A 22,442-nucleotide genomic window follows, 5' to 3' on the forward strand; every position below is an offset into this window, starting at 1 on the left:
AGATATGGAAACAACTCTAATGTCCATTGACAGATAAATAGATAAAGAAAATGTGACACATATATACAATGGAATATTATTCATCCTTAAAAATATCCTACCAGTTGCAACAACATGGATGGATTTGGAAGATATTAAGCTTCAGTGTATTCTTTAAAAAACTGATTTGACACTATGTTGCCCCATTGCAGTTACGTGGAAGTCTAGCTACTGTAGAGCCTCCCTGGCACAGTCATATTGCTCTAAACATTCACTCATTCAAATAATAATTTGTGGGCTCCCATTATTTGCTGGAATGATAGGGCTGTATAGATGACATTTTAGATCTCAGATTTCTTACAGTATGAAATATGAAAAAGAAACTGAACAGTTTGGCATTAGTAAAACCACATAAATATTGGAGATTGACATACCCAGGTTCAAACTTCAGTCTTAACTTTGTAACCACCAGACTGTGAGCAAGTGACAGCATGTCTGAGATTCTCAGTTTCAACACCTATAATCTGGGGGTAAACAGTAGGGTTATTACCAGATTATGTCTATAAAAAATATTTCTGCATTGTGCTTGACCTTTAGTAAGGAATCAGTAAGCAGTCACATTACAATGGAAGTATTTACAGGCACAAGAAAGACGATGGTCAAAGGAGGAAAAAGAAGATTTTTTATGGAGGGAGTATCACCAGAGGTTAGACTTGAAAAATTACTAGAGGTTTCTAGGCAGACCAGGGAGGAAGGACAGTTGGGTGGAGAAAGGAACATGAGCAGAGGCACAGATGCTGACATGAGCAAGAAGACAATAGTTCAGTATAGCCAACATTTACATCAGCAAAGTTCTAATATCTTATTGTTGGGCATTTATATGTGTCACTCAGTGAAAAATAGATAAAGTTTATGAATAACTCAGGGAGACGACAGTGACCTCTGTCTATCTAATGCCCAGGCTTCAAATATAGAGAAAAGATGGAATGCTGTCATCTATTTCTCTTAAGATGTGCCACCTGGTGTGGAGTTCTGTGTCACATTAGTGAATAAACCTCATTTAGACTCCTAGACTGCTGACTTTCTGGGTTCATTTTTCTATTTCTTGTGCAGTCTCCAGTCTTCTCCTCTCAAATACATTCTCCACTGTAACCAGAGTGGTCCACCAATCTAAATCAGCATCCTAGCAATTTTGACCACAGTATTTAAACTTTTTAAATCATTTCTCATGACTTTAAAAAAATAGAATTTCAATTTCTTACTATGGCAGGAAAGACAGGTTCAAATGTCTTTTCCTTCCCTGATACCCAGCCTGGATTGAGTCCCCCAACTCTGTGATCCCTTACAACTTGTGTCCAAGTTACTTAATCTAGCATTTTAATCATTTTTAAGTAATTCCAGCTCAACTACTGCTACATGTTACCTAATCAATGTGCCTGGTGAATGAAAAGTAACTTGGAATATAAACAATTATTCCAACATAGAGTTTCCAGAAAGTCATCTTAATATTGACTTATAGCCTCCTGAATTGAAAATATTTTTCACTGGCCATATCTATGTATAAAAATAATATATCTATATATCTATAGAGATAAAGATATATGGATACATAGATATATATAATTACTTCCAGGTGCTTGGCTCTGTCTTAATCAAGTTAGCATAGAATAGGTTAAAACTGGGTCTTGTTATTGGTTTTATTCCATTGGTTATGGTTAATAAGAAATGTAGAGAAATATGACTTTGTTTATAACTAATCATACTATTATGAAACATTTCAACAACCAACATTTTCACATACATTAAAATGTGACAGATGACAGATGTAGGAGCCTTAGGGAATCTCACAAACTGAATAGCCTTGTTTAGTAACTCCTGTAGTCCTTTTCTTCTAATAATACCATTTATTTTGAAATGACAAAATATGGTGAGTTCTAAGGTCTCCCTATTGCATTTGCACCTCATTATCTGCTGAGAAGGCAGGAGCAGTGTGCCTTTATCACAATTTGGCCTGTGATCAAATGCAATGCTAGGTATTTGTTGGTAGACTTTGGCAGTGGTCCATCCAGAAAGACCTTAACTATGATCTTGGCAACAAATATTACTCATTTTGCCTCATAATCAGTTTTGCCTCCAGGTGTCTAGCGACTCGATTTTTATCTCAATTTTTGCTCCAATTATGTAAGACTTTAGCTGCAGCCACCAAATCAACCTGATACAATTTCTACCACTCTTTCTCATCATAGTCAGAGCCATTCTCTATTTTTGTCCAATAGTTTTCTAGGGAATTACATGCATAGAAGCCAAGTGCCTTGACTACTTTGTTTTCAATCTTCTGAAAATCACCTTAGTTTTTCTTTGCTTGCTACCTTAGTGCTTCCATGTTTGCATTTGTGTGTGTGCATATGTATGTAGTATTGTAAATTTCTAAGCATAATTAAGACCACCACTAATGTCTCCCATTAGTATCTCCCCACTGAGAGAATAGTGATATAAGAAATTCCATCTACATCAGATTGCAAAAAAATATTTATCTATCAAGTTTAACCACAGGCTGGTCTGCCCTCTTGTTCTTTTCTTAGGATAGAGGAAGGTATGGAAATAGTATTCCTACAGAAATCGCATAGTAGTTCCATCTCTAAATGAGGGCTTCGTCTGCCTGCCAGCAGAAGAATTTCCTCAAACTGTCCAGTGTCAGATTCCACCTCTGGATATAGCCTAATTTGGATAGCTTCACCCAGAGGTATTCAATATTATAAATATCTCATAATTTTTAATCAGTATAACTTTGTAATAATTTGTAAGTGAATACTTACTTTGAAATCAGAAAAAAACTGAGTTTAAATCTCAGGTCTTTACTGAAATTTATTAACATAGAAATGGTAATATTAACCTCAAATTCCTTCAAAGAGTAAATGATAGAGTGTATCGAATAGTTCTTGGAACATAGCAGTATTATGAGATGTTTTATAGTCTATAAAATGTCTTTTTTTTTAAGGCGGAATATGAGGGGATGCTTTAATTATTTTTTAAGTCAGAAAACATAAAGGCAAGTGAGTTTTGTTCATTAAGGCTAGAAGTTACTTTGAATCTTAAGTGTCCTAGGGATTCTAAGCAATTATAAAAAAATGCAGCAAGACTTCCTTCATGGTCTTGCGGTCACTGTCACTGAGTAGGGCATGTAGCCAGAAGTGATGTAGAAACAGTCCCTGAAGCGAGGCTACCACTTATAGCCATTTGATCTTGGGCAAAGAACTTTACCGCCTGTGTGCTTTAGTTTCTTTATCTCTGTCACAGGTTTGATAAGAAGATTTAAAGAGTTGACACATTAAAGTATGCCTGGAACATGAAACACTCTTAATATAACATGAAATATTATAATTAAAGCCCAATAAGACCACTAAGGCAGAAGATGAACAGGGAAGTAAAAAATGGTGGACCTGAGCACCAAACTTTTACATCAAATAGTGAAGAATGGTTATGCATGTTCAACATCATAAAATTTCATTAGTGCATACATCATATAATCCTTCTTCCCCAGTGGTTTCTCTTGCTTAGCCTTTCTTCCCAATGGTTTTTCATGTATAAGGCACACATCCTCTAGCACATGCGCATCTGGTCCACACTGGCTCAGACTTGAACATTCCCTTAGTATCTTTTCTCTTGCTTGTTTTTTAATTGTGATGGCTTAAATGTAAAAACCTACAGGGATATTTCCATTTTGTTTTATACTCTTATTTTTTGATATAGTTTAAATGCTTTATTTCAAACATTTTTGATGAAACAAAAATTCCAAATTTTTAGGTACTCCTTCACACCCCATTCAAATCATCCCCAAATCACAAAGACTTCTGATTCTTAAACCATTCATTCTAAAAGAAAGAAAAATACAGATCAGTACAGAGAAAAAGACTCAGAAATATATATTGGTTAAGTGCTTATCTTAGATACATTTTACTTACGTCTTGTAAAATTACAGTTATCAGGAACCAGGAGAATTTACTGATAGCTTTTATTCTATTTAAATGCAGTAGCTCAACTATGTGTCATAATAGTACACTTTTTTCTTTACTGTAGATAAGTCAAGACGTGACTTATTTGGAACAAACTTATTCTTAACCCTCAGCAGCTAACTTCAATTTTACTTAAGAGAACCAACAGTCAGGCAAAATTTGAAGGAACTGATGAAGACCAAGCTGAATACTCTCAAGATTACACTGTTGGGTAAGGTTTATTTTAAATGAATGTAGTGTCTTGGTTCAGATCTCTCGGTTTGGAGTTCTACGACAGTTGGTAGTGATTCTACCTTCCCCTTTTAATGTCCTAATTATATTTTAAAATCATTTTATCATGCATTTTATTTTAATGAGTAAGCCCTAGGTCATTCCCTGTGCCCCTGCAGAAGTCTGGTCAGGAGGGCAAAACATTTCCTGGTAAAAGCCATTTCTAAGATATATAAATAGAAGCTTTTCCAGGGCTGCAGCTTGATGCTATATTGGGAATCATGTAACATTTACAATATACTTCCGTGCAAGACAATCTTGTGCTAAAGCATTGCTAAAAGAGACAGTGCCTTAAGAGTTCACCATATGTAATATTCAATGGAACTCCTTATCTTAATCCTCACTTGTTATTAAAGTAAGTAGCTTACTGGTTTCCTGCTTTGTCCAACTAGCATTGCAGTATTTTGCTCATTAGAAGTAGATAGTAAAAATTCCTCTCAAAATACCATTTACTTGATCTGTAGCTAATACGGTAAAATTTAAATTAAAGTGTTTTTTTTTTGTTTTTTTTGTTTTTTGTTGTTTTTTTTTTTTTTTAAGGAAAATGCAATCCTAAACTCTTTTTGAATGGAAGAAATACATTTAATTCAAAAATGGAAAAAAATTAATTCAACTATCTAAAACTATGCCATGCATTGATCTAAAAACTTTCATGAAGAGCTAATAAAAATGTCTAAAATTCTGAATTTATATACTCATTTTAATATGAGTTTACTATAAATATTTACTTATTTTTTCCTAAAGAATCTGTATATCTCAGTATCTCATTTTTTTTAACAAATTCTAGATTATACTTGATATTTTAAAATTTTCTAGAAAGAAATCTTATAATTCATATGGGAAACAGATGTGCATAATTAAAATGTTTGTGAAGCTCTCTAGTTAAAATAGTCTTATAACCTTGGATATTGATGTTAGGGACATATTTCCCTAACATTCTAAATTTCATCAACATATCTTAAAGTTATAAATAACTCTTAACTTGAAGATAAGAAAAAGAGCAGCAAAATGATGCAACATATAAACCAAGGATCAATGATGAACATAGGCTTATTGACAAAATTCTTCTCAAATACATCGAAGAGTTGAAAAGATACCTCAAGATTTGCTAAACCAGGATCTGAAAGAAGACAAGAAACCAGACATATAGGCTCAGGCACTCGAAGCATAATAAACCTAAGACTACTAGCTATTCCTGTAGGAGAAGGTGAAAGGCTGAGCAGTGCTTGTGGTGGCCTATGGGACTGAGAAAACGCTAGTAAAAATCAAGAACGTGCTAGGAGAGGGAACTTTAATAATTTACCCATTATAAAGGATTATACATATAAAGTCAGCTGGAAGTAAGTAAACCCTCTCTTGAACAACCCATTTTCTATAATCCAAGAAAGTCCAATTCTTGAATCTTATTTCAAGTGTTTCTGGAATGGTAGGACACCTTTGTGATTTGAAAAAGCAAAAGAAAATACTCTATGAAGGATATCATGTGAAAGTTATCAAATTTTTTCCAAACAAATTTTGATAAAATACTATCACAAAGTCAAACAAAATCAGGTACACAAGGACAGGCGATATCATGAGTGAAAACTAACATACACAATAGACAAAGAGCCTTGCTTGGCTTGAGGGTTCCCCTGCTTTGCTCTGGCAGAACTAAATCATAGCCCCACCCACCGCTGAGTGCAGTTCCCAGGCCTGCCTGACTAGAAACCTGACCAGAACACCGGAAAGCTGTATAGCCCAGCAATGCTTGAGCACAGAGTCCATCAGGCAGAGCTGATAATCTACAGAGTAAAGCCAGTGGCTTTGTTCAGCCAGGGAACTAGTGGCCTGGGTTGGCTTGAGTCAAGACCACAAACAAGGAGCCTTCCTAGCATTGGAACTTATTCTGCTTTGCCTGGGCAAGGAAACTAATTTGTAGCCCTGCCTATTGCTGAACACAGCATGCAACTTGTCCTACTGAGAAACCTAACCAGAGCATACAGGAAGCTGCAGAGCCTGTCCAATAGTCTTGCTTAGAGTGGCACTTGAACAGAGAGCATAGCTCATGGCTTTTCCCATCTGCAGAGGAAAACTAACATCCCTATCTGGCCAGGGAATTCAGTGCATGGTCTTGTCTGATTCGGGTCCCAAAACAACAAGCCATGCAAGTCCTGGGCTTATCCTGCTGCCCCCACCAGGACTGGGAGGCTAATTCAAAGCCCCAGTTAATGCTGAGTATACTACATAGTCCTGACTATCAAGTAAGTCTGACCATGGAACCCAGGCAGCCACAGAGCCCATCCTACAGCCTCTCTTGTGCAGGGAAGATAGCCAGGAATCCTATACAACTGCTCTCAGCCAGAGGCACTTCCCCCCAACCCCAGTCCCAGAGCTCAAGACAGTGACCTCACCCAAAAATAGACCCTGATAATAAGCCCCACCTGCCCAAGGACATTACTAATAGACATGGCCAGAAACGCAAACTGACCTGACTGGTGAAGAATTGTTTCCACCAAAGCAAACCTGTAAAGTCTTAAAGAGGAGACCACTTACTCAAATGTGTATATACCAATGTAAGAAATCAAGGATCATGAAAAACAGGTAAACGTGACACCACAAAAGGAAACTAATAAAGTTGTAATAACTGATCCTAAAGAAATGGATATCTATAAACTGTTAAACTAAGAATTCAGAATAATCCTCTCAAAGGCATTCAGAGAACTATGAGAACACAGACAAACAATTAAATGAAATTAGGGAAACAATTCTTAAACAAATGCGAAGTTCAACAAAAAATAGATACCATCAAAAGAAAAAGAAACAGCCATTAGAAAAGTGAAAAATACAGTGACTGAATTGAAGAATTCAATAGAGAGCTTCAAAAGATTCTGCTATACAGAAGAAAGAATCAATGACCTAGATGATAGGACATCTGAAATTATACAGTCAGGAGAGAAAAAGAAAAAAAGAATGAAAAAGAATGAAGAAAGCCTATGGGACTTATGAGACACAATAAAAAATAAACAACAAATAAACAAACAAAAATAATATCCAATTCCAGAAGAAAAAAAGAAAGAAAGAAAAGGGGGCAGAAAGTACATTTAAAGCAATAATGCCTGAAAACTTCCTAAACCTGGAAGAAAAAATAGACATCCGGATCCATGAGGGACAAAAGACCCCAAACAAATTAAATCCAAATAGGGCTGCATTGAGACATGTTATAATTGTTGTCAAAAGTCAAAGCAAAGAAAGAATTTTGAAAGCAGCAAGAGAAAAGAGAGCAGTTACATCCAAGGAAACCCCCATCTTAAGATAAATGAAAATGGAAACGCAGAACTTATGGGATGCAGCAAAAGTCGTTCTAAGAAAATTCAAATGCCTACATTAAGAAACAAGAAAGATCTCAAATAAATTAACTCTATATCCTAAAGAACTGGGAAATCAAAACAAACAGCTCAAAGTTAGTAGAAGGAAAGAAAGTTTAGAGCAGAAATAAGTGAAAAAGAGAACAGGAAAACACTAAGACTGAACAGCCAAAGCAATCCTAAGAAAGAAGAACAAGGCTGGAGGCATCACACTTCCTGATTTCAAATTACTTTACAAAATACAGTAATCAAAACAATATGGCATTGGCATAAAAATAGACACAAAGACCAATGGAACAAAATCAAGAGCTTAGAAATAGACTCATGAGTATAGGGTCAACTAGCATTTGTCAAGAGAGCCAAGACTACTTAATGGATATAATACAGTCTCTTCAATAAATGGCATTGAGAAAACTGAATATTTACATGCAAAAAAATGAAATGGAATCTCTATGTTACACCACTTATTAAAATTAAATCGAAATGGATTAAAGACCTAAATGTAATACCTAAAACAATAAAACTCCTAGAAGAAAGCATAGGAGAAAATTTCCCTGATATTGATTTTGGCAATGATTTTTTTTATATGACACCAAAAGCACAAGCAGCAAATATAAAAAAAGTAAGTAAGTGGGACTATATCAAACTAAAAAGCTTCTGCATAGCAAAAAATCATGATCAACAAAATAAAAGAGCAACCTACAAAATGAGAGAAAATGTTTGCAAACTATTTATCTGATAGGCAGTTAATATCCAAAACATATAAGAAACTTAATAGCAGAAAAACAAGCCAATTTAAAAATGGGCAAAGGATCTGAATAGACTTTTTTCCAAAGAAGATACTCAAGTGGCCAAGTACATGAAAAGGTACTCAACATCACTGATGGTCAGGAAAATGCAAGTTAAAACCACAGTGAGATATCAATTCACACCTGTCAGAATGGCTAGTACCAAAAAAGTAAGAGGTAACAGATGCTGATGAGGGTGTGAAGAAAAGGGAACCCTTGTGCACCACTGGTGAGATTGAAAATTGATAGGGCCACTATTGAAAAGCATAGGGAGTTTCCTCAAAAAATTAGAAATAAAATTGCCATATGATTCAGCAATTCTACTTCTGGGTATATATTTGAAGGAAATAGAGTCACTATCTTGAAGAGATACCTGCACCCCTATGTTCACTGCCACATTGTTTACAGTAGCTAAGACATGGAAACAGCTTGAATGTTCAAAAGACAAATGGATTAAGAAAAATATACAATGAAATATTATTCATCCACTAAAAAAAAGAAAATCCTGCCATTTATGACACCATGGATGAAGCATGAGAGAATTATGCTAACTGAAATAAGTCGGACAGAGAAGGACAAATGCTGTATGATCTCACTTACATGTGGAATCTTAAAAAAAACAAAAAACAAAAAACAAACCTCTTAGAAACAGAGAACAGATTGGTGGTTGTCAGGGGTGGGAGATGGGGGAGAGAAGATGGGTAAAAGATGACCAAAAGGTACAAACTTCTAGTTATAAGATGAATAAACTCTGGGCATGTAATATACAGCATGCTGACCATAGTTTACTGTACTGTATACTTGAAAGTTGCTAAAGGAGTAGATCTTAAGATCTTAAAAGTTCTCACCACACACACAGACACACACAGACACACACAGACACACACACACACACACACACACGATGATAACTATATGATGGTGGGCTAGGCAACTGCTTTTACCCAATCATTGCTTTTCTCAATTTCTTCCTGTCTTCAGCCATTGAGGGCCTTCCTTTGAACAATGTCCAGATGGTCACAGTGGGGCTGGATTACAGGTCTACAAAGTACACAAATGAGAGAGGAGGTAGAATGGGAAATCCGGTACTTGTATCTTATCACATGTCTCTAAATAAATTAGCTTATAATTCTTATGTACACTGTCGCACTTTCCAGAGAGTTGAATGAATGGTAAAAACAAAATATGTAATTTTAGTTTGTTGATTGAATCAATAAATACACCTAGATAGAATTCATGCCTTTTACATGTTCAGCTTTTCTCTCCTTGGAGGAAGGTTATACTTATGATCCTTTTGAAGTTAATGGGCATAAATCTTTCTCTAAAGAGTTACAAAGACTACCAGTGCCTATTGGATAATTTCTCTGCTCAGTGACAAATGGAAAGAAGATACAGGAGAGAGAGAGAGAGAGAGAGAGAGAGAGAATTCTTATGTACTTCGCATTTATGAAAACATATTCTAGTTCCTTTCTGGCGGGAAATAGAGAATCAGGCCCAGTGGTGTTGAATCTGTAATTTTTTGACACTTTTATTAATTCAATCACACAATAACTATAGTTTACAATATACTTCAAATAGATTTTACAACTCACTGATTTTATAAAATATCCTTATAAATAGTTCTTTTGTTATTATTAAAAGTCTTTGACTATGTTCGACATTGATATACTTACTATATGTGACGATCGGTGCAAGATCCCTGAATGTTGATCTAGCATGGAACATAAATCACATATCATTCATTATGTAAATGAATAAAAATCTGAATTCTCTACTCATTTTCCAAGTTATCAATGGATTAGCAGATGGCAAGAGCTGATTTATCTAAAGAGAAGCATTTTTTAAAAATCCAAATTATTAACTAATTTTCTTAGTTAGATCCTTAATTGAAATTTTAAGGCAAAACAATGAAAACATTTTTGGAAATAGTATAAAATAAATATATAATGTCTTTCATACACATGAATGTAGACGTTTACAAAGTAAGGAAAACCTGCTATGCAATTCTAGGGAGACAAAAAGTAGAATTACATTGGTAAATATGGGAGACACGGAAAGTTCCAATAAAAATTTTGAATAAACCTTTATATTTTAGAGAGCTAATTTCAAAGTCTGATGAACTATTTTAGATCATTAACTTCACTTAGTAAATTACTATTTCCAAAAAAGTAATCATTCATGTATATGAGCATCTAATAACTAAGCATCCATTGCAAATGATACTAATTCTAAGAAAAAAATTCTTACCTTTTATTAATACATTTTTCCAAAAAGAAGGAAATGAAAAGGAAACAATCTCTAGTGTGAATTTTGTTTGTTGCTTTTGTCCTCTCCACTGAGTTTATTTTCTTTCTGAATCCAGATATTTAATTTCATCAAACCAGATCAGTTTCATCCATATACTAGATTTTGAATTCAAATAATACTGGATTTCATGGAACCAATGACTATAAATGGGCACAATAAAGCACCAGAACTTCTCAGAGAAACATAAAGTAACAAAATATAAATCACAAATATAATTATTTTGCCTTTACACATTGAATCATTTTATAAATATGGATTTTTATTCCAAATAGTCTGATTAAAATTTATTATATTTGTAATTTTGTTGAAAATACTTACTGGGCCAAGTTCTCTTTGGTGCCAAGGTCACTCCCTAATAGTAAACATAACAGTTCCAAAAAGTGGAGTTCCAGTAGCTTAAGAGAGTTAACGCTCTTCTTGAAGAATTAACTTAAATCCAAAGAAAGCACAAATTCATAAATGTAGAGATTTTCATTAAATGTAAATTAAGAAGAGCACTTTGGAGGCTTGGTACAGAGAAAACCAGGTTAACAAATATCCTTTCAGTTAGAAAGAATAATAAGCATTTTAAAACCACTAAAGGTCACTTAAATAAAAATATATAAAGTCTATTTGACCATAGATTTTGGAATGTTTTTTAAAATTGGGTATTTTAAAAAACCCAATATGTAAACTTTTTAATGCATGTATATTTTTTCTCTCAGACTCTTAAAGCAAGCTGAATTTCCCCCCTAGATCTCGTGTATCTATGCATATACAAAATGCCTTCCAGCTGAATCTCAGTTATTCACAATCTCATGTGTGGTTTGCATGATATTAATGAAGTTAATTACTCAACCTGTGGTCAGGATGCCAACCCACCTCCTGTCCTCAAGGACCTTATTTTCTTTCTTGCAAACTCTCTATTATCTTCAACATCTGTATTCACCCAGCCAGGTTAGCATTCCTAACTGTTCCTTCTCTGGGGGAACAGGAGCTATATAGAAACAGCAGCGGCTACGTTCCCAATGCACAGGCAATTTCTCCAGGATCTACTTCCTAAGATCTACTTTAATGCCTTTTATGACGGCTTTATTTACTCTGTTTTTATCCTATTGCCTTGAATCAGGAGTCCCCCTTTAGATTCATTAAAGTCGAAATTCTGCCTGCCTTTGATTTTCTCTTCCCCACTCAGAGGACTTTTTCCTGTCCTGCAGCCCAAAGGCCGGCCCTGCCCATCCCTCACCCAACTGGCGCTCCTGGATTCTTGCACCCGCGGCATGGCCCAGTCCTATTTGGCCTCTGGTTATCCACATACGGTGTTAGCCAAAACTGAATATTTTCTTACAGCTTTTAAACATTTTCAGGTCTGCCCTATCCAAAAAAGAAATCTTCCATTACTTATCCCAAATCCTTTGGTAGTCTCAAATCCTTTCTTTCTTTCTCCTATTGATCAAACTCCTTGAAAGTGTAACCTCCCCTCAGTTTCTGCTTCTCTACGTCACAACCCCCACAATCCTGGCTTCTATTCCCAGCAGCACATTGAATTTGTTCCTACTAAGAATGCCATTGGCCTAATCACTAGTTCCAACAGATACTCTTCTGAATTTATTTTAAACTTTTTGTGGCCTGAGCACCTGAAGATGTTACTTCTTTCTTGGAATTCTCTCCTATAAGATGTGTGGCACTTTCTTGTGACTCCTTGGTGGTGGGGAGTGGACGAAATGGTCTCCAGCAATATAAATCTTCATATGAATTGTAACATCTAGCTTCTCAGGAGTACTACATGTTGAGTACAAAGCAGCACAAAACTGCATATGCATGCTGCATTGGTGTTCAATATCCCCTTGCTCAATTTTACTGGAGGGGTAAAGGCTGAGGGGCCAAGAATTATCCTAAGTTGGTTATATACCTTGAAGGTAAAGAAAATAGTCTGAAGCTTAAGCCATATATATAGCCCTTACCAGACAAGTTGCATCAAAACTTCTCCACCTGGGAGATCACCTATCCAGTGCAGGATTTTCCTGCCAGCTAAGGCACATATGATCCTTAAACTTTCCTGATGGAAAATGAGAAAAAAAAATGGAGCAATAAGTAAAAAGTGGGACAGACTAAATTTTTGTTTCCAGGGAGTTTTCAGAATAGTTGCCGAGACAAGGCTAAAAGTTGGCTATGTAAAGAGGTGGTTGTAATAATACAATGTCTCCCAACCCCACTCCAGGACAATATAATGGAAGAGTATGTACGGGCCTGCTTTACCTTCCCACTGAAATCTCTTTCAGTGCAACAAATATTCACTGAGTGTCCATTATGTGCCAGGCATTCCATTGGGCAATGAGGACACAAGGATAAGGAAGGCACCAGTTCTATCCTCAAGGAGCAGCAATCTAGTGAACAGCCACTTTCATCAGGTAGGCATCAAAGAACCACGATTAAACATCAAGAATCCTTCACTTATCAAGTGGACTCCCTCCTCCTCTGCTGTATGCACCGACCCTTGTAGGTGGAATCTCAAATTCCACTCCTTAGCCCCCTTATCATCTTATTTATACCTATACTTTTGGGCTTCCATAATAACACCCTGAATGAAGACTTCATTACCATTTTCAGTTTGTCGAAGGAATTTCATTTCTAGTGAATTTATTATAGGGGCTATCAGTGTACCCCCTGCATTACGCTTTAAGATACGCTGCTTCTGTTGGATGATGCATTGGCAGGGTCTTTTGGTTCATCCCATGTTATCCACATCTCTGTTCCCTTTGCAAGTATTCCTGCTATGTTGGGATTTTAGTTGTTAAGAGGACAACCAAATTGAATCAAAACAATTATGCAATAATGTGCATGCCAAGGTTTCCTGGCACACTTACCAGAAATTCTACAGTGTTAAAGTGTATTGCCCAAATATTTTATTTACATTGAACCTGTCCTAAGGTATTGCTAAGAATAGGAATAAATATATAGCCTGTTTGTTCAGAGATTTAAACCACATAGCCAAATTTAGTTAATGTTGTATCTCCCTCATGAATAGAGAATATGGAATTGAAAAATGACTAGCATGGAGGACAGAATGACTCAGAAATCTAAGAATAGCCAAATCATGTGAAAAGACCCAAAGGCTGCTTCAAAATGAACTACATCTGCCTGACTCACAAAACTGGCAAATTATATTATTTAGATCAATGCAAAATAGCATTTCACCAGCATTGTATCTGTATATCTAATTTCGCTTTGGGTCGGTGTGGATTTGCCTTCTTACTGTGAAATAATTCATACTCTCAAAACTGTACTTCTAGCTCAAAAAATAACTTAACCTAGTTTGTTTTGTTTTCTTTCTATCATATTATAAACTAATAACTTGGGCTGTTTGCAATTATTTTAAGAATAGATTTGAAAATATGCTTTGGATGAACCACATGCTCTTCGAAGGTCTAGGTGACACTAACCACCCAAGCACTGAGAAAGGAAGACATTATGACAGCCTCAGACACTATGGGAGGTCCAGTATCATCCTAAGTAAGCTCCTCATCTAGAATTTTAGGAATAATCAAACCCTGTAAATAAAGTGTTTCTTCTGCTTTCATACTATAAGCCATTTTGTCGGAATCTAATTGCAAACAGAATTAAGAATACTCTGAGAGGGCGTGCTCTTTACTATTCTCACTACCACATTCTTCACTGATAAAACATCAAGGGAAAAAACTCAGGACAAAGTCGCTGGTGCTGAATATCATCCTACATTAGCCACCTTTGCCTGCCTCCCTTATCACCATCACACTGTGCCCTCTGAAATTCCCATACTTTGGTCAGCAAAGAAACCTATATCCTAAATGTCTTCCATGAAAGTCTTGGCAACTCCTTGCCTTAATTAAAACCTGGATCTCATCATGGGCTCAGCCTTCCCTGCAGCCCTTCCAAGGGGAAGTTACTTCCTCACAAGTGGTATAGGTAGCTTCACTATTCACCACTGACACTGCCTCATCATTACTTTATGTATGTATAACTCCTGCTTCTTTTGGTTTCATGCCACCTGGAGAAAGCTCTTGATCTCCTTTATTCCTGCTATAATGACTTGGGAGTCATCCCAAGTCTTCTTCCTCTTATTACGTGCCACCATTTAGTGGATTAAAGTGCTCTCTCCTTCCATTAAAATGTATCTTAATCCATGTGGTTCTCCAGATTTTCACTTCTATCAGCCTAGTCTCTAACCTCACCTCTTTTCTAAGTTTTTCTATAAGCCTTTTAACTGAGCTGCCTATTCAGAAAAGGCTATATGGGCATGAGATCTGTGCGTGCATAGGACCTTATGCTGAGAAGAGACCTGTGTTTTGTTTAAAGCTCTGCTGTTGATGTCTTAAAATTTTAAGTAATTTTTGCTCAAGGGGCCTTTCATTTTCATTTTGCCCTGGGCCTCACAAATTATGTAGCCTGTCCTGTTCTTATTTGTAGTCTTGCCCCTTCTAACAAACTCTACACTAAACAAGTCAGGGTATTATTTTTACTGTGTAAACTGTGACACTTCCCTGTTTAAAATACACTGGTGGCTTTCTACTGCATTTAGAATAAAATCCTCACTCATATTGTGGTCTACAAAAACCCACCTGGTTGGGACCTAGGCCTTTCTTTCCCACTTCATCACCCTCACTCACTGTTTCAGGCACACTGGTATGCTTCAGTTTCTCATATGCAGAGGTTTGTTTCCCGCCTCAGATCCTTTGCATAGGCTGTTTCTTCTCTTTGAAACACTCTTTCTCACACTAGATCCTTCTCATCCCCCAAGAGTTGGTTTAAATAGCACTATATATATCAAGATGTGCAAATTGCCATAACAACCCAAAAATCTCAGTTGCTAATCAAAAACAAGTTCATCCCTCAGTCATGACACAGTCTAATCAGCTGGTGTCCAGTTTCTACAGTCAGCCTTCCTACGGAGGATTCAGGGATCTGCTCTTTTCAGTATAGTGGCTCCATCACTTTCCAAGGCCTCAGATTCCCTCATTGGATATGCTGTATCCAGCAGAGAGATGAAGAAAGAATGTATAGAACATCAAAGTAAAGATTTGGCACCAGGCCTCGAAGAGAATTTTTCCAATTTTGCCCACATTCCACTGTCCCCATTTAAAGGGAAGTGCTTTTTAGCTTAGTGCTAAAAGGAAATGAGTTTGAGTGCATATTACTGTCTTGGCCACTGTCCCCTACTCAGAGAGTATTCATCTGACCTTCAGTCACAAATACGTCACCTCTAATTTATTCTACTCTTGTAATCGATTCTTTTTCTCATTTTGTTGGTTGATTTAGTTTTTGCATCATACTGTTGTTTAGGCTCTCTTACCTACTAGAAAGTGACTACTTTATAGACAGGGATCTTAGACTTTTTCACTGCTATAGGCTCAGTGTTTATAGCAGTGCCTGGCACATAGTAGATATTTAATTTTTTTTTAATTTATTAACTGCTTGAGGGCAGGAAAAAAGTCTGTCTTGCTCCTCCAAGTTAGCAATATTGTTAACTCTCAGGAATGACAGAATAGCAGGGTTCCCTTTTCCCATAGTGAGATTACTGGCACTTTTAAAGACAACACATAATAATGATTAGAAGCAGATGTTCTGGAATCAGATTTTCTGGGTTCAAACCCCAAGATTATTGCTTATTAGCTATGTAATCTTGAGCAATCTACTCAATCTCTCTAAGCCCTAACTTCCACTTCTGTTAAAAAGTGTAATAACAGTATCCACAACACAGGATTATTGTGAGAATACATAAGATACATAAAGTACTTAGTACCATACTATGGTTAATGACTCAAGAAATATAAGTTAGATTATTATTCACCATTACATACCCAGTGCCTGACCCAGCACCTTGCACAAGTACTCAACATATATTGGTTTACAGATGAACAAAAGAATGTGAAAAACCTCTCATAGTTAGGACTTCAATAAAAACAAGAAATGTCTTTACTGAAACCTTCAGTCCATTGAAGACCTGCATTGCTAACACTCAGCTCTCAGAAGGTGCTCTTAGGCATGACAATAATGGGCAAGCCCTAAGAGATACCCAGTCTTTTAAAAACTTTCTAGCAATGTGTGTAAACTTGAATAAAAGCAGTAGATTTCATTCTCTTACCTTGCATTTTTAAATATATCTCTTCATTTACATCATCTGATTTTTGTTTTTAAATCAGGTTTCTTTCACGTACACAAGGAGCACTGAAATTTCTTTCTAGAGAAAGAATGATGAAGGAAATAAATGATAGATTAACATCAGAGCAAAACTGAAAGTTAATACTGTGTAATTTTAAGCTATTTTGAAAAATTTAATAAAGAAAGTAAATACAAGTTCATAAAAATTTTCGAAGGTTATAAGAGGAATATAGAATAAAAAGAATATCTTTCTCCATTATTGAATTCCAGTTCCAGGCTCCAGAAGCAAACATTGCTAACAATTTCTCATGTTTGTTCCAAAAAATTAGCTATGCATGAATAGGCCAAGGTTTACTTATTTTTGTTACAAAAAAATGGATCCTACATACAAATTATTCTGTACCATGCATTTTTATTAACAATCTATCTTTGATATCTTCCCTCGACAATGCATTTCCCATTCCTTTTACTGACTAAATCAATATACTACTGTTTATTTATTTTAAAATTTGTTTGGTGGTACCATCTTTTCCAGCTTTGAGATAAAATTCACATATCATATAATTCATCTAATTAAAGTAGACAATTCAGTGGCTTTTCATATGTTCCCAGAGTTGTGCAACCATCATTACAATCGACTTCAGAACATTTTCATTACCCCAAAAAGGAACCCTATACTCCTTAGCTATTATCTCCCAGTCCCTGAAACTTCCTCTAGGCCCTGACAGCCACTAATCTACTTTCTGTCTATATACATTTGCCTATTCTGGATATCTCACATAAATGGAATCATACCATAAGTGACCATCTTTTACTTAACATAATGTTTTCAAGGTTCATTTATGTTGTAGCATGTATCAAATATACTATTATTTATTAATCAGGTTATTACTGATAGATATTTAAGTTGCTTCTATTTGTGTGCTATTGCACATGACCCTGTAACTGAACTCTTTGTACATATATCTTGTGTACTTATGGGAATATATGTGTAGAATAAATTCTTAAAAGGGAAGTCTCTGGGTCAATATGTACTTTTGATTTTGAATGATTTTTCTAAACTACTCTTTAGAAAGTTGAGTTACTTATTTACTTTTTAAATGTTTATCACAATATATTCTTGTTTAATAAGCACTTTCAAATCAGAAATGAAAAGAAACTTTACATAGTTTGTTGGCTGTATTTTGTTGATGAAGTATTTGTTCATGCATTTTGCCCATTTTATAGAGGTTTATTAATTTCTTTCAGTTCTATATGTATTAAGAAAAATTAGCTTATTGTTTGTCATATATCTTGCAAATAATTCTCCCATTTTGTGATTTTTCTTCAACTTTATGATAATTTTTGCAATACAAAACTTTAAAAATTATAGTCAATGCATCAGCCATCTTTTCCTTTCCTGGTAATTTCATTACATAGCGATGACTTCTATGTTCATATAAAAATTTCCTTTTTTTTTTTTTTTTTTTGGTGATTTTAATTTCATTTAAATCTTAGATTTTTCTGAAATTTATTTTGGTGTAGGAATAAGGTGAGCCACACAGTTATATTTTTCAACTTTAGTTGAAAAACTATTTCCTCCTTTATTTTCTCCTCACCAATTTAAAATACTAACATCGTCACCTACCAAACGTCTATATGAATCTAGATCTATATCTTGTTTCTTAAGCCTATTTTGTGATTCATATTCTTTAGGTTATGATAGCTCAACTTCAAGTTTAGTATTTGAAAGAACTTTTTCCAGCTCATTACTCTTTTTCTTAATTATTCCCAATTGATTATTTTCCAGTAAAAAAATTACAGAAACATTTTTGTCAATTTACCCCTAATATACAAAATTTAATTAGTACATTAAATCCGTGCATTAATTTTAAGGAAAAATTACCTCTTCATAATATTAATTCTTATCCAAGAGTAAGGTATATTTCTCCACTCTTTTTAGTCTTTCTCGATATCTATCAGTAGAGTTAAAATTATTTTTTAGATATTTTGTCTTTTTTGTTATTACTACCTTAATTTTAAAACCATTTACCTTACCAAATGCTCTGCTTACAAAAGTTTTCAGTGGCTTTTCTGGAGGCTTTCCAATTACAAATTATATCACATTATTCATTAATTCATTTGGGATTAGCTATTTATCAATAGTTATCAAATACTAATATGTGCCAGGCATTAATCTAAACAGTAATTCATCTAAAGAGTAATATCAAAACAAACAAATTTCTTGTTCTCCTGGAGCTTATATGCTAGTAAAAAAAAAAAGGATTAAAAATTAGATATATGTTAGGTGACTGTGAATATTAAGAAAATAAATTAAGGTAAGGGAAAAGAGAATGGCAGGAGCGGAGAGTAGTTACTATTTAAATTGGGGAAAAAGTAAAAAAATTCTGTCGTGAATGAGAGAAGGAAATGAGCCATTTTAATATCTGAGGAAAGAAGAGATAAGGAACAGCAAGTGGAATGAACCCGAGTAAGGATGTGCTCTCTAGGAGACCAGCTGGCTAAATATCGGTGGGAGCAGTAGCAAAAAGAAAAAAAACCATGTAGTATATTATGGGTTTTGCAGTTTCTTCTGGGAGACATGGGAAGCCAAGGTTGAAATGTGTAATGAAAAATGGCATAAACTAATTATTATTTTTAAAAGATACCTCTAGTTGTTTTGTGGAGAAAGAATTGGAAAGCAAGGGGTTAAATGTGGGTTGCACAGGTAAATGGTAGAGGTGAGACGGTAGTGGTGGAAAAAAAGAGGTACCAAGGAAGGTGATCAGATTTGGAATGTATCTGGAAGGTTGAACAGATAGACTTACTGATGAACTGGAAATGTGTAAAGGAAATAGAGGAGCATGAGAATAGTTTTTCAGCAATGTATTTGCCATTCTTATACTTTATCATTGGTTATGTCCTCTTCATATTTAATTTTGTATTTTTGTGCTTTCTCCAATTGAGAGCTAGGCTAATAGCTTATCTATTTTACTGTTACTTTTTCTCTAAGAATCAATTTTACAATTTATTTAATGTTTCCATGTTTTCTCTTTTATCTTAATTCCTTTTTTATTCCTTCCTCCTTATAAAATAAATTTTGCTATAATTTTTAAAATATTAGTCTGAATATCTAATAATCTTAATTTAATTTCTTCTTTCAGAGTAAATTAAAGATTTATGGCTATAATTTTTTCTAACCACAGCTCTTGTCATACACCACAGGTTTTAGGATCTAAAATCTTATTTTTACTTTCTACCTATAAAACTTTGGCCTAGACGTCCTCTTCAATACTGGAGTCAATACTAGAATTAAGAAAGAATTTAGAACTTCAGATTACTTTCTTATATTAATTTTTGTTATACATTTCTATTCTTAATGCATTATAGTCAGAGAATATTGTCTGTAATATTTCTACTTTAGGGGATTTATTGAGATTCTCCTTGTGTTCATCTGGACAATTTTAGGAAATAATTCATAGAGACTTGAAGAGAAGGAACATTCTGTGTTTTTAGTAAATAGAGGTAAATATACAGCTATTAATTCTATTTAATTAATTATGTTATTTTAATTTATCATATCCTGATTTATTTATTTTTATTTTGCCTTCATGTGAAATAAGTTATAAATCTCCTACTATTATTGACCCCATATATTGTTGCATGAAAGTGCTAAATTGATAGTGGTTTTGATGCTTTATTTGGAACATGAAGATTCATGATGAGGTATGATGGGGCACCTCAGAGTAGACAAAGCCTTTTTTGAACACAAATAGAAAAGCTGAACAAAAGAATAAGTCTGGGTGTCAAATTGCTGCTGAAGGCAACTAAGGCATGAAAGTACAAGATGCTGAAAAAAGGGGAAATGGTTCCGGAGGCAAATGGACACATTGCAGTGTTTTGTTTTTGTTTTTTGTTTTTTGTTGTCATTGGTTTTTTTTGGTTTTTTTTTTTTTTTGTCCCTAGGTGTATTTGCCAGTTCTGGGCATGAAGCAAGAGACTGAGGATCTAGGAAAAATCCCAAGCAGATGTCCCTGCTAAGAGGTAGAAAAATCAGCAGAACCCCTGACCATCCCCTGAGGCCAGAGAGACATAAATTAGAGATTTGAAGAACTAGGATTCCAGTGAGAAATGAGGGGCAGAGAACAATATCCATGCTCTGCTGGTTTTCCCCCTCATGACTGATTTATTTTTGTGGCTATATGGGAAAAGAAATCTAAAAAGCCAAGCAAAATGTCTCTGAAAAGCAGGGAAAGTATTTGATAGTCTCACCATACTAAGAGACAGGAATTCAAGTTTTGGACACACTAGAAGATAGGGACTCAGGTAAGCATCCTGGGCTCTCAATCAGAATCCCTTGGGAACTACACTTCGGGAAATCAATGAGAGAGATCTAGATGAAAGCCTTAGAAAAGCTGTAATCCAACCTGGTATTTAATTTCTGATTAGATTAAGGGAGTGGGCCTCCTCTCTTTCTGCTGTTTGGGGAAGATGAGGAAGGCTCTTCCATTTTTCATATACAACGTCAGACACTGAATCAAAAATACCAGGCATGCCAAGAAAACAGACTATGTGACCTAATACCAAGAGAAAAAATAGTCAATAAAGAGATCCACAGGTTCTCATATATTGAGATTAACAAATAAGGACATCAAAGTATCATGACTAATATGTTCAAGAAAATAGAAAGGTAAATGAAAACATGAAAAATTTCACCAGAGATTTTAGATCTTGAAAAAAAGTCAAAATTGTGTAAAGTGCAAAATACAATAATTAAAATTACAAACTTGATAAAGGGATGTACAGCAGATTAGACATAAAATGGTAGTGAACTGGTGTACTGAAGTACAAATCAACAAAAATTTTCATACTGAAGTACGGAAGGGTAAAAAGGTTAAAAATACAGAAATGTATATAAGAAAAACAGTTTAAAATGTCAGATGTGTTACTGGAGTACAGGAGAGGTGTAAGAGAATGAAGCAAAAGCAATATTTGAAGAGAAAATGGTTGATGAAAGTCATCAAGCTGCAGATTTATGAAGCCATTTGTACACTCTCAGAATTAATACATACAAGAAAGATGAAATCAAGACACGTCATAGTCAAACTGCTAAAAATTGCCAAAACAAAGGAAAAATTTGAAAGCATCCAGAGATGCAGGAGATTGGGGAGCTTGGAGGGAGAAACATTAGTAAAAGGAGTGACGACAGACTAACAAATAGATTTTCAACAGAAATGATGAAAGTCAAAAAGCACTGATATGACATCTTTACATGAAGTAAATATCTGTCCAGTTAGAATGTTAAATACGGTGGGGGGAGGGGAATCCACCAAAAATGAAGACAAAAATAAAGACTTTTTAGAAAAAAACAATTCAGAAAATATATTGCCAAAGATGTGCATTAAAAGAAATACTAAAGGAATTTTTCTGGCAAAAGGAAAATGACCCCAGAAGGAAACACAGAGATTCAATGAGGAATAAAGAACAATGGAAATAATAAATATGTAATAAATATAAATTAATATGGACTGAGCAAATAATAATAATAATGTCTTTTAGGTTTAAATACATACGCAGAATTGAAATTATGACAATAATATGTAGAAAAGGTATTTAAATGGTCTAAATTCCTAGCATTATGAAGA

At 34.8% G+C, this 22,442-nt stretch overlaps 1 pseudogene; it reads right to left on the reverse strand.

Annotated features, from left to right (window-relative positions):
• Positions 1-22,442, reverse strand: part of LOC105300639 — a 504,401-nt pseudogene that overhangs the window by 181,924 nt on the left and 300,035 nt on the right.

The sequence above is a fragment of the Pteropus vampyrus genome, unplaced genomic scaffold (genome assembly GCF_000151845.1).
Source record: "Pteropus vampyrus isolate Shadow unplaced genomic scaffold, Pvam_2.0 Scaffold216, whole genome shotgun sequence".
Classification (NCBI taxonomy): Eukaryota; Metazoa; Chordata; class Mammalia; order Chiroptera; family Pteropodidae; genus Pteropus; species Pteropus vampyrus.